Genomic DNA, 17,370 nt, shown 5'->3' with positions numbered 1-17,370 from the left:
GACACAAATTCTTGATTGGGGTCTCTACGGCTGTAGGTGCCACTGGAATACAAATATTAATACCAATATCAAATAATAATAATAGCCCGGAAATCCAAATGTATGGGATTTATAAGCACTGGCGCATTTGGTAAGCACCAAGTTTAATCAATGTATTATACTCCAACATGGAGCAGAGAGCAAGAAGGGAAAGGAGCTTTATGGGAATGAACAGGAACGGCTCGAATGCTGCAGCACAGGCTTGTGGTGAGGTGTTGAATACAATGTGTGTCTGTAGATAGAGCACGGTGGAGACGGACACACAGAGATGTATTGCATACTGTAGACCGGTGCTGTCCAGCCATGGGAGAAGACATTAACTGTGTCCTGCCTTTTCCTTAACTCTCTGCCTGAATTTTTCTCATGCCAAAGAAAAAAGAATTTTTTTTTAATTCCCCTGAAATGCCGACACTCAACTCCGACTTGGAAAGTAAAGCCCAGATTTCAGCATGTGCGGTTCCCCTCTGAGTTCTGGCGAATTGGAATTTTTCCCAAGCATGAGCCTATCCTGGAGCCCACCGAGGCAGGTGATACTTACATGGCAGTGTAAGAGCGGAAGCTGACATCTACAGGTATTAACTCAAGCAGCTCTGCATTCATACTAGGCAGGAGGAATTTTAGCTTCTCCAGGAACCAGGCCTCATAATCCGGGTCAGTGAACTTGTAAAAATGTTTAGACAGGTCGGTGAAAAGCATTGTCAGCATTTCCTGCCTCACTTCAGCGTTTTGAACGCCCACAATGTTCTCCTGTAGCCGGGGAAGGGGGGGAATGCATGTTATACACGTGGTATTATTCTGGAAGAAAATATAGCTTCCTTCAATCGGTGTTTGAGCAAGTTGTTTACACATAATCACAAGCAGGATCTTTCAAAGGAGCATAACTGAGTTAGATGCCCAATTCTTGTTGTTTTTCAGTTAGGCACCTAAATCTCTTAAGTCTCAGCCATAGAAACTAGAGGTGAAAAAGACCTATTGGACCCTCTAGTTGGATTGCTTCCTACATTGTACAGTAGAACCTCAGAGTTATGAACACCAGAATTACAAACTGACCAGTCAACTACACACCTCATTTGGAACCAGAAGTGCACAATCAGGCAGTCGCAGAGAAAGAAAAAAAAGCAAATACAGTACAGTGCTGTGTTAAACGTAAACTGCTAAAAAAAATAAAGGGAAAGCAGCATTTTTCTTCTGCATAGTGGTGCTTCAAAGCTGTATTAAGTTAACGTTCAGTCGTAAACTTTTGAAAGAACCACCATAACGTTTTGTTCAGAGTTACCAACATTTCAGAGTTACGAACAAGCTCCATTCCCAAGGTGTTCGTAAATCAGAGGTTCTACTGTATTAAAGTGCTCATTCCAACCAAGCCTGAAATGATCAGAGCCCTGGGACTTCCACTGCTTTCCTGGGGCAGAATATTCCAGTCCAAGATCTCACTGTCAGGAGATTTCTTTTCTCACTGCAATTCATGCTCCATTTCCCTTTGCTCTTTTGTAGCTTCTTGGACCATCCTACTCAGAGTTTTCTTTTCAGTTAAGCTGAATTATTCTGCTGAGTCTTTATGCAGCGTTATCTACTGTGTCTAGATCTGGTGCTCCTTCACTGGGACACATTCCGGTCACCCCTCAGCCACATATGAAGCAAAGGGAATGGCTAAGAGGTGAGAAGCAAATGGAGTTCTGGAGACAGCTATGGAGTGTCTTGGGTATATGTCTCATAAGGAATGTCTGTTGTTCTCTACTAGAGAGGGCTGGGCTCAGCTAAGGGCTAACACACTCAAAATAGGAGCCCCAAGCTGTTGAGTGTCACAACAATTGTGGGGCTGGTGTCATAACATGTTGCAAACACTGAGCTCCTGAGGTCTGAGAAGCGGGCAAACTTCCCCCACTCACTCCTGATAGAAGGATGAGCTGGTCTCAAGTCTGTTTTATCCCTAGGTCGACCCTTGGGAATAAAAAGGAGTTAAAGGGAAAAGGCAGATTGGATGCCGTCTTATGGGATGGCTGCTTATCCTCGTATCAGAAAGAAGCTCAACTGCAAAGCAACCTATACCATCATTCCATAGATCGAAACCTATCTCCTCCATGATTTCCCAACTGTGTCCTGGCCAGTTGCCGTTCCAAACCAAGGGCAAAGTAGTACTTGAACGGGAAATGAACTTCCTGTTGCACCCTAGCAACCTCCCACACATGATGCAAAAAGGTCATAGATGGGCTCTAGAAGGAGATGTCACCAGCCCTTCTCACTAGAGTGAGCATCACTGACAGGAAGCTTGAGAGAAAAGAGGAAGGACATGGGAAAAGGTTCCTTCTTGGTGCAATCCCGAGTACCTGTGTAATAGCCAAATTGAACTTCGTCAGGAATTCATCCATCTTAGGCAGTGATCTTTCAGAGTCTTTGCCCTCCAGACTTCTCAGGACCTGAATCATTGTGGTCACATTAAATAATGCATCTGAAGTCACAACATACTCCATCAGCTGGTCAGCGCTCAGCAAATCCAAAACGTCAGCCTAGGAAACATTAACACCAACTATTAGCAGAGGAATATTTATTCTGTCTCCACTAGATCTGGTGACACTATCTGCAGCAAACAATTTATCCATTGCATTTATTGTTTTTTCTCTTTTCAAATTGCCTGTGAATGGATTGCGATTTTCAAAACGTTCTTCATTGTTCAGAATTATTCATCAGATCTTTATGCAAGCTGTATTTCAGTCTCGGGAGAACTTGTGAACCATTCACTGCTGATACTGTTTTGAATATTTGCCGGTCGCAATTCAAAATTGGAGCTGCTTTGATTGAATACCTACGTCACATTCTATTATGTCTGTTGTCTGACTGACTGAGTGTAAGCCGGATTTCCTGTGGGAATACTCCTAATTACAAATTTTGAAATGCCCTTTCTGCCGACAATCTGCAAAAGCCACTGAAAATTTACGGTTTTGATTAACATATCTGCCAGTCAACTGCATTGTTAGAATATTTGTGGAAAATGAACATTAAGTGGACGTGAACACAGCCACAGAAAACTTGGTTCAAAATTCAAAGACATGTTTGCAAATAATTTGCTCTGCTCTTCACACACACCTATCAGTAGGACAAAGCATATTGGCCAAATTCTACTCTCTCACACAATGATGTAAATCTAGAGCAAGTAAAGTGAAATCAGTGGAGCTATCCCCCTTTTACATCACTTTTACTGAGAGAAGAATTTAGCCCCGTGCTGCTGAATGATAAAATTCTTTGGGATTTTCCACAGTGTGGTAAGATTTTCTATGAATTGCAATTATATATATATGCTGATTGGGAGGCTTACGTACGGGATCAAAATTTTCATTGGTAGATTTCACTTCTTCTAGGGTTGCGTCAGAGAAAAATGACCTCCAGGTGGTCTGTATCCATTCAGTGATGGACTCCACTGAGTAGCCTAAAAGAAAAACAGATCCATTGACCCTCATAGAATTATCCATTTCTTCCATCAAAATATGGACATTTTGTTTTAAAAATACATTTGTCCCAGAGAAATGGAAAAGTCAGTGCCTGGCTGGCTGAAAGAAAAACTGTTGCCTAATTATAATTATTAATTATTGACATACTATACCTGTGCATGGTTTGTAGAGGGAAATAAAAAGTTACAGCTTAAGCAACTCACATTCTAAGTGAAACTAAAGTGCAACAAATAAGGCAACAACACATCACAGGAGAATGGTAAGGATCAGGATGGGTGAGAACTTTCACAGCAGGTCAAGACACTATGGAGATCCCTTATTCTTTTTTTATATTCATTAGGAGATATTTGATTTCCCTAGAGGCAGCCACCAAATGTGGGCATAAGGAATCCTGGTTTAATACGCTGTTGGAAAGGTGGCACCTTTTACAGAGCCGTTCTCCTTCCTACTTCATTATATTTTGGGTTATCTTTGGGTACGAGCCTAAATTATTCTGACTCAGAGGAGCGGAGAATGCTACCAGCAGAACCATTGTTCTCATGGCATAGAATGTTAACAGAGCCAAGCAGAGTGGACAGCATTCTAGTGTCATCCCAGCATGTTACCTTTTAAGACCTGGAGGTTTTGCACAATCCAGAGTACGACAGCTCTCCTAGAGGATTCAGTCATGTGCTGATAAGCTCCATCAAACCCAGCAACACTGTGTGGACGAGAGCAACAAACACGGTGAAGTACGCAGACGGACAAACCCTCCATCTGGGATATCATTTAATTGACTTCTCGGGTAAGAAAAGACCAATCACTTCTCTAAAATATTGTGCCATGTTCCTTTGCTTGGAAGCTTCCCCGTAGGGACTCCCCAGACCTGCCACCCATGCTGTTGACCTAGCGTGCAACCCATAGTATGCTGGCATCACAATGTGGCGTGGCTATGGCGTGATGTTGCATCACTATGTACATTTCACCACCTACTGACCCTTGCTGTTCTGATCTGGATTTGGTGGCCAGGCCTGGATCCCAAAATCACACTCCCTCAGTTCAGCCCCACCCATTGCTGTACGCCTCTTCAGCCCCATGTCCATCCGACCTGACCAATGACATCAAGATCTCAACCAGCCTCTACTTAAAAGGCTGGGGAATCAGTCCTGCACTGATGACAGAGTGATCTGAAGTCACAGCACCACTCGCAAGACTTACATCGCAACTAAGGAGTCGTAGTCCTGTGGAACAATGAGGGCGAGGGTTGTTCTGCTGATGACGGGACTCAGGAAGTAGAGCTCATTTTGGAACGTGGCGTTCCAATCAGTGGCAGTGTACTCCGCCATTTGCACAGACATGACAGTCAGGTAGCTCTCCAGGAGCAGCTGGGTAACAGCATCATCTGGGAGGACCGAGATTTTATGCTGCAACAAATGAAAAATGCCCGTGTGATTAACACATCTATGTTAGTGGAATCTGCATTGAAATCCTCTGGGTTGGAAGGGAGCTCTTTGTGTATGTCTACACTGCACCTGGGAGCGTGCCTTCTAGCTAGGGCAGAGCTAGTGCATTAAAAATAGCAGTGTGACTGTTGTAGCACCGGTGGCGGCCGGGCTAGCCATCGGATTACAGCCTCGGGGCATGGATGGTCTTGTACTTCATCAGCTAGCCTGTGCGACAATGGCCACATTGCTATTTTTAGCACACTAGCTCCAGCAGAGCTAGCTCATGTCTGTCTGCTTGAAGTGGGAGGCATTTTCCCAACCGCAGTGTAAATGTATCCTTGTGAGTCTTCCAGTCTAGGAGCTCAGTGAACCAGATAGTCCCTCTGAATCATGCCAGGACACATGTCATTATCCTCCATTCAGTCAATATCCTTATGAAACGCCAGTGAATGATAATCTGTGCATTGCATTGTATTTGTCATCGAAAGGACCTAATGCAAACTTGATTTTGGAAGCCTGCTAATTGAAATAATACAGCTATGAAGATTTAGTGTTTGCGAGACTATCTCCCCCTGTCCTCAATAAGTCAGGATGGAAAATCACTGCAGCAAGGCAGATACCAAAGAAAAGACAAACAAAGTCTACCATGCTAGCAGCCTTGGTGAATTGCTTCAGAACAATCTGCACATCCTCAGGTTTGCTTTGTTGGAAGAACTGAATGAGCTGCGTGGCTAAATCCATTCTGGTCAGCGTGTCAGAATTTACGATCATGTCACCGATCTGAGTTGGAGTCAGCATGTCCAAAACCGTATACTGGACAAAGACAAAAGTGCATTGACGTTTATTGATGCAAATCCAAACGCTTTCATTTCAGAGCCGTGAAGCCTGTCTTCTCCTGAATACGTGAGGAAACGTAAGAAAAGACTTACTGCATCGAAAGGCTGGTGGGAGAATGAAATCAACTGAGTGTAAGATGCTTGCATGGAGAATTTTCCAAAGAATTCTAACAGCCAATCTCTAGTGGAAAGCTCAGTATCGCAGACAGGACCTGCATTGAGGATACAGAAAAATGCACGGCATGGGAGAGATGAATGCAATGGTGAACGTTAATCTGAGTATACATTGCTGCACAGTGTTACAGTAAAGATACTTTATCACCAGTCACTGGTTTGAATTAAGACGGCTTCATTAAATGTCATTCTAGGGACTAGGTCTTTGATCACTGGCCCATTGAAGTCAATGGAAAGACGTAAGGTCAGTGATTTAAATAGGCTTTAAGTGGGATACTCCGCTAACGTTTTTGATTTTGTGAACAGGAACGCTGCAAACTCTGTTTAGACTCGTCAGCAGTTAGCTGGTCAAACAATCTGGAACGTAGTGACTAGCACTAGAGTTTGATTGGCCGTGCTCCGGAATATGAAAAGAACTGGTCCGACCTGATGAAATCTCACTCGGTGGCTCTGCTCTCTGTGTATTACAAGGATCCCAACTTGCATCTTGTCAGTGTAGTATCTGAGTAGAATGACACCACCTAGTGTGGAGCTGTCCTAATTGGATGCATCTCCTGTGTCCAGTCACCACTGCCAGACTCTGCATCTCCTTTGCACAGTGATAGTTCTTCTGTCATATTATGGGATTTAAAAACAAATCTCAGCTCATCTCGATTTCCTTTTTCTTCTCATAATTGGCAGAGAGAGGAAGTGGCTTGAAGCTACCTGCTCTTCAAAGCCCAGCCATCCTCCTGGCTGGCTGTAATGTACTTGATAGATTGGTAGGGGGAAGGCCCTAAATAGCACAGTGGTTAGTGTTGTCTCACCAGAAACCTGCTCAGCACAAATACCCATATCCCTCCGCTTTACAACCGGGAGGCCCAAAATCATCCCCAAATGGTACTCAGCGCCGCCATGCTCCAGGCCGTGGCGTTACGTTGGACCCTTGTGAGCCAGATAATATCAAGCCATGTGCCAAGGCCTTCTTGTACAGCAGGCAGTCTGTGGGCAGTGGTACCTTTTAACAGGGTTGTGCGTCAAGAAACGTAAGTAGTGGATATAAAAAGCACCGTGCAGGCGGAGAGTTCACAACCGCATGTAAATGTGAAAAAACAGCTGATTTGTTAGGCATTACCGGTATCCTGAGATGTCTGCGTTAGAAAAGACACGATGTAGTGATACACGTCCCTCTTGCCTTCCTCTGGAATTTCAGAGAAGCCGGTGTTGATCCCAGCAATTCTACAGAAGAAAAGAAACTGTGGGTGAGTACAGGACGCTCTGGAGCCAACAGCGTCGGGTCGTGGAGTTCAAGTGAAATTTTGCAACACTTGCTCTCTCTGGCTGCCTTTCACAATTAGAATAAAAAACCAATAGCGAAATCCACGGGAGCTTTCCCATTGACTTCAGTGGAGGCAGGATTTGTCCACGGAGGTAGGACCAAACTGAAATCACAGTTCTAAATATCATAGAGCCAAGATAAAGCTTGGATCCAATTCAGGTCTGAGTGTGGCAGCTTGTGGGCTGGAAAAATGAGCTGCCCGAGTGCATATGACAAGCTGGTGGCAGAGCTGGGAGTAAAAGACTCCCCATCTTGTTTTGTAACCACAACACCCTTGGATCCGTTTGAGGTTCACCCACAACTAGAATCTACAGCACCAAGTTGTTCATTTACAAAACTCTAGGTTCAAGAAATGAAGGGGTGTTAAAAAGAAAAAAAAAGTAACCTGTGACTCACAGAGACTTGTAGGAGCTGCAGGACAAACTGATGGGAATCTTCTGAAGAACGTCAGCTTTAATGCTAGGCAGAACGACGGCGAGTCTTTTCTTAAACCAAAGGTCATAGTCGGCATCTGTGAATGTGGGAAATGCAATGTGCAGCTGCTCCACTGTCCTTGCTAACATGGTGTGCTTCACCTCCATCGAGATATTGAGCGTGTTGACAAAAGGCTGCACAAGGGACAAGAAACATAATAATTAAACTCCAAGGCAATTTGAAAAATACAAGAACGTCCCTTTCTTGTCCAGTTTCTATTTTTAGATGCCGAAGCCTCTTGGGAATCCAATTCCTATTCTTAGAAGCAGAACCCCCTTGGAGATCCAATTTCCATTTCTTAAATGCTGAAGATTTTTGGAGAGTTGTTTCCTAAATAAGTCACAAAAGATTAGGGGCACAAATTCTGTGGTTGTTGAGGAGACTTAAACATCTAATTCCCTTCCTGGAACTGTGCTAAATATATTCAAGTCCAAGGTCAAGTTTCTACAGATTATTCAAGACATCCAGACTCAAGAAGTCAATGTTAGGCCATTTGAAATGCACTCTACATCAGAAGACCAGGCCTATTGTACCTCCACACCCTTAAAATACTGGCATCGAACGGGGCTGGTCTAAAGTCACATAGAGCGAGACCTGCCATTGTAGCTGAATCAGATGTTCTGGAAGTGTAAGAAAGTAGGTAGCACACTGAAGCTCAGTTGTGGGATGGAATCTTTTTTCCTGCTATACAAATCATTGGTAGTTTTGTGTCAGCCAAGCTAAAAGCGCCAAGGGGATCTTTGCATGTTAGTTACTGTGTTGCATGAACGAAGCTAGATCCATGGCTTTTGCGCACTGACCATTTTGGAAGGAGCTAACTAAGATGGCAGACGTACCAGAAGTGGGATACCATTTCCAAGAAAATGTTGTGCTCGTTTTTTTCATTGAAATTTTAAAAGTTTGATGCAAGATTTCCATCAAAGTGACACATTTTGAAAGACCTTGACCAGCCCTACTGGTTGGTCACAGAACCATTGTAAGGGAAGTTCTCCTCTTATGAGGGGACGGGATGGCTGGTAGGGTAAGTAAAGGATTCAGAGCCTTTCTCCACCCAGTCAGTGCTTTGAATTCTCTCCCTGTTTGTAGCGACCACGAGTTTTCATTTGACGGCAGCTTGATGGTCCCAGTTCTTGCTATCCAGTTGAGTTCCTTGTGGATACGTATCCACACCACAAACCCACCACTACAACTAACTGACTCCTTAGCAGCCGTGGAGCCTGACCCGCCCGCTTGTACCTAGAAGTGCTCTTGTTTAGGACTGAGACACATTGGCAGGAAGCGTCGTGTGGAAAGCTTGCCTTGATGATGCCCTGGTTGCATCTGTCCCATAGATGAACGGAGAACTTCAGTCTCCAGGGCTTGGTCAATCCATCACTTTCACCCAGCGCTAAATTCATATCCCTATTCCAAAGCCTCCAGACCAGACTAGCAATCACGAGAGCTCCCTCCACCCCAGCTAGTATTACCAGACCCTGCATCATCCATAAGGATTCTATCAGATTACCCCAGGATAGCCAGCAGCCAACAAATTATCGTGAAGCAGACAGACACCTAGAGGTAAAATTTCCGACACAAACAGGGAAAGAAAAGCAAAGATTGCACCCTTTTCTTTTCAACGTCCCCACCTTGTCCTTCTGCAGCAACAAAACGTATGTTAAGTTAACTGGGTTACTAGGAGAAATAAATGTGTGTTGTCTCCTCTAAATCTTGCATATTTTTTTTAACGCTTACATTATTCTTCCTACTTTGGGAAACTTCGTTATTGCAAGAAATTCTGCCTTAAGTCTGAGGCTTGACCTGCAGCTAGGTTACAAAATGACAGGACTTGGACCTGAGTCACAGACTCGGGGCTCAGGCGCTGACCTACCTGCTGAGCAAGGTCCTAGAACCGTGTCCTGTCTGCTTGCTGACCTGCATCGAACTGATTTGTGTGTGGACGGAAGCGGGGCTTGGGCTCAAACGTGAGTCAGACCCCGGGATTAGTGTACCCATTGAGAGCTCTTGGGACACCCTGAGCACCTTACAGGGTCAGGCCCTGAGTTAGCACTAAAAAAGACCCAAGCGAAGTGATGAGGCTACAAAGTAGCCCCAACCCCTATCGCTTCCTGGGGGGCGTTGTGTCTGCTCAATACCTCTGCAAAGACGGTTCAGAACGACCTTTGTTATGAGACCTCTGCTGTATCGACAAACAAGGTGGGGCCAGCTGAGTTCCAGAGGAGTTTTTTTTTCTTTCAAACAAAAAATCCCAAAAAAACCCTTTAAAAAAGTGATTTCTTCAGCCAGAGACTAGCTTTATCCCAGATGATGACACGTGCGTTGTCTCCGCATTCTCCTGTCTTTTTCAGAACGAAAGTTAAAGGCTAAAGGTGTTGGCTTCGGGTGCAAAGATAGCTTTCACGGGCCTGGGAAGTAGCTGAATCACGCACGAAACTGTCCCTTAGCCCACCAGTTGTGTCTCCGTGATGCAGAGCTTACCTGAGGCAGAGACCTGGCGAGCCTGAGTCTCGCTGTCTGAGACTCTGTGTTTCTTCCATTAGCCTGATAAAAGGTATTAGATTTACTGAGGGGGAGGGGAAACGCCCTGATCTTATAATCATATTACAGGAGCCTGAGCGAACGGTTGGAAATGGGGACACTTCGGGCAGAAATAGTTTTAGGCGAGAGACAATGAATCAGCATGAGCCAAAGACAAGTGGGGTCAGATCCTCAGCTGCTGTAAATCGACATAACTCCATGGAAGTCTGTGCAGCCACATCTGTTTGCACTAGCTGGGGATGCGTCTAGTCATCTTTCCGTGATGGAAAGGCTGGGACTTCTTGGAATGGCCTTGGAGCAGCACTGGCCAATTTCATTTCTCACCATCAATAGCTGAGGAATGACAGCAGGAGATGGGACCTGAGACTCTCCTGAGGCAACCCGTCCAACGACACCCATAACCCTCGGCGGCAGCAGAACACCGCAGGCTGCCCGCCCGCACTTTTAACTTCATTCGTCTGCGGTCCTGCGTGTCTGCCATTGGGAAGAACCGCTGGCAAACCCAACCCTCCCCAGTGCAGCCCCACAGATAGAATGGCGTCCCCCAGGGGATACCTTCTCGTAGGCAATATTAAACTCGTCCCAGTAAGCCGCGAGAGCCTCAAGGCCTGGCATCTCCGCTAGTCTGTCAAAGACTAGTTCAGTGTTGTTGACAGAGCTGAACACCTCTTGCGTTAAGGTTAACTGAGCCAGTTGGATTGCAGTCAGGTCCTTGAGATGAGCCATCTGCAACAGAGAGTGAGACAGAGAGAGACTTTACAGGCCTGGAAATTGACTGTACTTGGGCTGCACTGGCCTTTCACGGACTGACCTACAGAGTTAATCTCCCTTACACTTTATTCCAAAGGGACGTGGCTCTATGCTATTTCTACTCTTACAAGAAGGCTGCTGGGGATTTGTAAGACTGTAGCCACCTCGAGGCCTCAGCTGAGATCAGGACCCCGTTGTGCCCGGCGCTGTACATACCCAGCACCTGTACCACACATCTTAGACTCTCATCTGACGAGACAGATGAGAGAAGTATTGCAATGCTCATATTACAGGGGTTGAACTTGAGGCTCAAAGACAGATTGTCCACCGACATACAGGGAATTGTGTGTCAGAGTGTGGCATTGAACTCAAGTCATTTGAGTCGCACTTCAGTGACTTCTCTACAAGACCATGCTTCCTCTCAGAGTAGGGCCAGATCATAGCAAGACAAGCGAAAACATGAGGGATCATTTCTATTAATGAAACGTTATAACCCAGAAATACATTTAGAGGTTCTATTAACGAGGGAGTAGGAATACTTTCTATGCAGTATGGGTGAGACCGTGGCTCCATTTAGGTCAAGAGCAAAACTCCCATTTGACTTCAGTGGGGTGTGGATTTCTCTCTACGTTTGGTAACCTAACTCATCCTTAGTATTTCATGACTCAGCAGTGAGCTGAACTTATATAGCAAAGCAGGATAGAAATACTGTTACTCGGAGGCAGGAACATGACCCAAAATGGCAAAACCAACATTCTCACCCCGCTAAAGTTGCTGTCGATAGCCATGAAGTCTATTATGTTAGCTACGGTCTTGAACCTTTGGAAATTAAGGGGCATCCAATTTTCAGTTGTCATGCAATCTAAAAGACAGCAATAATAAAGAATAAAAAAATGAAATCATTTGCATGTAAGGGCTTGCCTACCCCCAGATTTAGCACGTGGCAAGCAGCGGTGCGACTCTCCCCGGCGTTAGGTGCACGCGGACTCTTCGTGTGCGGCAGGCTAACTGACACGCACTAGCAATGCGCTTTGAGCTCCCCTGCTTCGAAACGGGATGAGTGTATAAAAGAATGGTTAGTGCGTGTCAATGCGTGTCCGTTCACACTCCAGCTCGCTGCGGACTCAGCATTCGTGTAGACAAGCTCTCCGTTTCACGACTGTCCAAAGAATAACTAACTATTTCAACAAAAAATACCCTCCCAGGATATTAGGGCAGGAGACAGAGAAAAGACCGAAAACTGCTGTTCATCTAAATGATGGACCAACCTGCTTCTAATACGGCTGATGTCAGAGCCGGAGATGTTCCAGGAAGACTGTCACAAAGCAACGTCTGATAATTCAGTGGCAATGAGAACACTGCTGTTTCCTAGTTCATTTTCAACGGTTCTTTTACACATTTTTTTTAAAAGGGTGTTGTAAAAAAAAAACACCTCAGCAAAATGGTTCAACAAGCCCATCTCATGCTTATAATAATGCGAGGATCCTTCTTTATTTACGGGACTGCTTTATTCCTCTCTCCTCTCCCAGGAAACACTTGGTGAGCTCTGTAGTGTTGTCACAGGGTGCCTGGCCTCTGCGAAGGAGCCACACCTGTGCCAGAATTAATTAATTGCTTCTCAGCTTCAGGGGGCGGGACTAAGGAGAATCTGATGACAGCTCAATGGGTATCTGGGCCTTATAAAAAGAGCTGAGTGTGACCAGGCTCCCCAGTGGAACCACAAGGTGGGTTTGCAGGAGAGCGGTACTGCCGGAGAAACAGCCAGGGGGCTGCATGCTCTGTCCCAGTATGACACTATCCCTGTGAAAGGTGCTGTCGGAGCTTTAATGACCATAGACCTGAGTTCCTGACCTTTCCTCCATCATTCCCTGGAAGCTATTGAAATTACACAGTTACAGGGAGACATCCATTTGGCTTCTAGATCTAACATATTTAAGGGCATCACTCATTTGAACAAGCCAGGAAAGAGGGAAAGACTCACCTATTTGGAGAAGGGCCTTGACAATCCATTGGGTTACATCTGTCTTTGTCTCCATTGTCATCTGGTCAAATGCATAGTCCAAACCTTTCACCCTGTGTAAGAGACCAACCAAGCTCTCATAGTCAGCTGCAATTACTTGCTGTGGTTTTCACTGACCCATGCTGACTGCACCATCCAGCACGTGGGTTCAGAAAAGTTTTCATTTACAAGATAAGTGATCTCACAACTCTCATCTTCTCCCAATCACTCAATCATCCCCTTCTCCCAAAGTCTCTTCCCACATGCACTGGTGGCCTTCTCAATACAATACATGCAAGCGAGGGAAGCCAAGTTCCCATTTAAGATGACTGCGAACTGGATTCCTACTCACATTGTTTGTAGCTGTGTGCAGTTAGCTATAGCAGGGAGAGCCATCAACTCATCATGGGTGATGGAGGCTAGATACAGTGTCAATGTCCCATTGAACCAGGATTCCAAATCGGTCACTGTCATTGAGGCAAAATGTGGCTTCAGAATCCGGAAAATGCCCTTTAGCATCGCCTCACGGACATTGATGTTGGTTATGTTCACTATGTTCATCTAGGAAGAAAAGAATCGGAGACTGTGAAGGTGAAGCACATACTTTAACGCAATGAAATCTATCTTTGATCCCAGACCTTGTATGGTATTAGCGTGATTCTCTTCCCACTGAAGTCAATGAAAGATTTTGCCATTGTCTTCTATGGAGCAGGACTGGGTGTGTGTCTCATGTCTGGCTGGTTAAAAAGCCGAGTTGATTTTCCACATACTTTTTATGTTCCAATGTCTTAGAATTGTTCCATGACTCTGTTTATACAACGTTCTGTTGGAAGAGTCTAAAACTTCCACAGAAAGACACTGCTGCTGCTACTATATGTAAATCTCACTCATTGATAACCATTGAGAAATATACGTTTTCAAGAGGGAACAGAAAATTGGTCTTAAAAATGCTTTGAAATCTTGATTGCTTTTTCCATTGTAAACTTGGGAAATGATACTTCATTCTGCAGGTGCAGAGGCTGATTCTTGGACAGCAGCTTCCCTTTGTGCTCATGAAAAGTTCTGCATGTGCACACACCTGCTTCGCTTGCTTTTGGTGACTCTGTCTCTCGGGCATGGAGGTGACAGCATTGACACTTGCAAATCACTTTTTTGTCCAAATGACTTCTGCAGGTGTGAATTCTATCACCGCCAGGCACAAGTGATGGGAAACAAAAAGTGCATGCACTGGTTTCGGAGTGCCCAGAATTACACATGTATAGGATGAATCACTGGTGTCGATCAGCCCCATAAATTTACACGTACAATTGCAACTATTAGAGAAAAAGAACTCAGACCAGAGACTCGTAGAATGGTATGGGGCGGAAGGGACCTAGGATCGGTCATCCAATCCTTCCACTTAGTAGTTTTGCAGGACTATATTTCTGAACCACTTCAGCTGGTGCCTGTCATGTCATGATTAAGATTTCCAGTGATTCGGATTCCCCTACAGAAATGCAGTCACTCTTAGAAGCCAGTTCCAATTTGTTATTGATCTCATCTATGCTATTCAAATGGTAGTTTTCTGGTTCCATCTGAAACCCATTAACTGATTATGGTGCATTGACTGGCGTAGACGTGTGGCCAGTTAAATTAGCATCAGTCACTCATGTTTCTTGCTGTTCTAGCCCACATCACATGGGTCTTTGAAACATGCCTTTTTAGGGACAGTCTACAGGCCTCAATCAAGCTGAACAGCAGTGGGACCATTTGCATGAGTCACTGCTACACAATGGGTCTTCTTTGCATCAACAACACCCACTTCAAGGCCACTTCACGGTCAGCGCAAAGCAAAGAGGTGGTTGGGGTAAATGAGAAGCAGATTTGATGTGAGCAAGGGTTACAGAGTCAGGCCTGTAGGTGGCAGCACCCACTGCCAAAGGAACTCTCTTACCTGTGCTACAAGCGTATTCACTTCATACAGGAAGGTCTGCAGTTCAGGTACGTTTCGGCTTTGGAGGGTGTTCATCACGTTTGTTGCATCCACCTCTGCATTGACCCTGGTGCTGTCAGTGAGAATGCCGGACATGACAACTAGTTTCCCCAGTTGTGTTGCAGTTAACAAATTTGTCACCTCGTACTAAAAGGGAAGGAAATTAGGGTTGAATAGTACAAATCCAGGGTCACACGTACAGCCAGATACGTTTTAAAATGCAGTATTTTTGTGAATCAAAAGAATGAGCTCCATTCACAGTGATTCACATATTATTCATTCATTTTTGGGGGGGAGGTACTGGTTATTCATGAAAATGTTTGCAGCCTTCATTAATTTCAACACAAACATTAACGCGCACATTCAAAATGCATTATTCATTAGAATCTAGTTTTAAACGTTTCAGTCATCCAATCAGGAAACAGGAGCAAAATCATAGGACATAAGCGACCACCCACACACCACAAATTACAAATAGTAAATAAGTGAAGTGAAGAATTCCTGAATAATACCTAGCCAGAAATCATTCATCCTAGCTGTCTGTATTAGGAACACACTGAAAGGAAATCAGGGTTGGTTTCTGAACCAGAAAGGGACCAAATTTGGAATTAATGTTATTCCCCTAACAACTAATTTCAACAGCTGTGGTCTCTCTGTCACATGTGAATGAACATTCAAAAGGGTGAAATTCACCACTCTTCAGAGTCAATGAGAGACCTATGCCCTACAGCAGTCCAGGAATTTTTCAACAAAATGTTTTTTGTTAGAAAACGCCGATTCATCAAAAACAAAATTTGTTGCAGTAGAAGGTCAGTTTTGATGAATTTTTCAGCTCAAAAGTTTTGGAAAAAGTTTCTCAATTATTGAAGCATTTTGTTTTGACATTTGCAAAAATGAAAAATGCCAGGTTTCTGGTTTGAAACAACTTTTTGTTTCAAAATTTAAGCGAATTCGGAGGGCAGGGGGAATAGAAATGGTCAAAATTGAAATGAAGCTTTTGGAAATTATCAAAATGAAATGTTTAGATTGACTTGTGCCAACTTTTTTTCAGATTTTCGGTTCATGAAAATGTTCGAGATTTTGATTATTTTATCCCAATTTAAAACAGGAAATTTTTTCGATATCTTGCACATTTTCATGGGACAGGAAAACTGTTTTTTACCCCACTCTAGTATGCATCGATTGAGTCCCTCTTACGCCTGTGTGAGACATCGGTGTAGCAGTGTTCTTTGCTGCCCTTTTGTACCATGGTGAATTTCACCTTACAGACGAAATCCCAACACCAGTGGGAGTTTTGCTTTGGGTGGTACTTACCCCATTAAAGCCGGGATAAAGCCGGATGAAATCATTATAGTCAGCGTAGACACTGGAGAACCCAAAGTTTTCCTGCAGCCAATCTCTGCTGTTATCAGCTGTGAATGTACAGGCTACACCTGCAAGGGACGTAAAAACTGAACAGTCATCCGTGTCAGTGTTATCAGTGTCAGTCATCAGGAAAAGTACAAGGTGGGAGTTTGTAATAAACCAGGTGATAATTTATGCAACATAGCCAGGCAATCAAAGCCAACTGTAAAAGTAGCTCTGTTCCAAAAGAATAGAAGTTAGAGAGAGCGCCGTAGTCATAGCAGCTCTCCATTGATCCTGGAAATCTTCCACTCCACTGGACACTGGCAATACAGTTCAGAGTGGCATTGTGGACTAGTAGTTAGAGCAGAGGAATAGCAGTCAGGAAACTGGCATTCAATTGCAAGCTCTGGCACTGGCTTGTTATGTATCCCTCTGTTTCAGTTTGTCCATCTGTGAACCGGCTATAAAAAATACTTTCCTATTACAGCTAACAAACGGCTAGGGAAGCTCAGTCAGCTATTGCTTGTGAACTGTATCATGATTCTCAAACGATGAGCATTCTTTCTGTTTGGTGTAGCTTTCATCTCTCTAAGGAATGTCATTTCACATTCTGGACTGGAAAATCAAAGCGGACCTTATTCATTCTATGGGGCCTCTCGCGTCTGCCCCGTTCCCAAGGATGGCAGCTATGGAACAGACAAATGTATGTGGAGAAAATATCCCAGAATAGGAGGCTAAGATTTTAGCATTCAGACATTTCGAAAATGGTAGACGAAAGCTAAATGCAACAACAAATTACCTTCTTTTGCCACCTGCCCATTGAGAAAGTTCAGTCGGGCTGTGTATACGGCCTTCTGGGTGTTGGGCTCTAACTCACTGTGCACAGAATTCAATCCTTTGTAGCTGGAAGGTAAAAAAAAATGAAACATTTTTCCCAAGTCGAAGTCATCCTCAGTCACTCCCTGTGGATCAGAAACATCATCCCTGCGACCTAAGAGAGTTTTCGTTGTCATGGCCTGTTTATCAGGTTGTTATGAGCTAGTGAATTGCTGGCTT

Source organism: Emydura macquarii, unplaced genomic scaffold, assembly GCF_026122565.2.
Source record: "Emydura macquarii macquarii isolate MOO-44397 ecotype Brisbane River unplaced genomic scaffold, CSIRO-AGI_Emac_v2 contig_3390, whole genome shotgun sequence".
Taxonomy (NCBI): domain Eukaryota; kingdom Metazoa; phylum Chordata; order Testudines; family Chelidae; genus Emydura; species Emydura macquarii.
The sequence above is the reverse complement of the archived record's forward strand: the minus strand, read 5'-3'. Positions refer to the sequence as shown.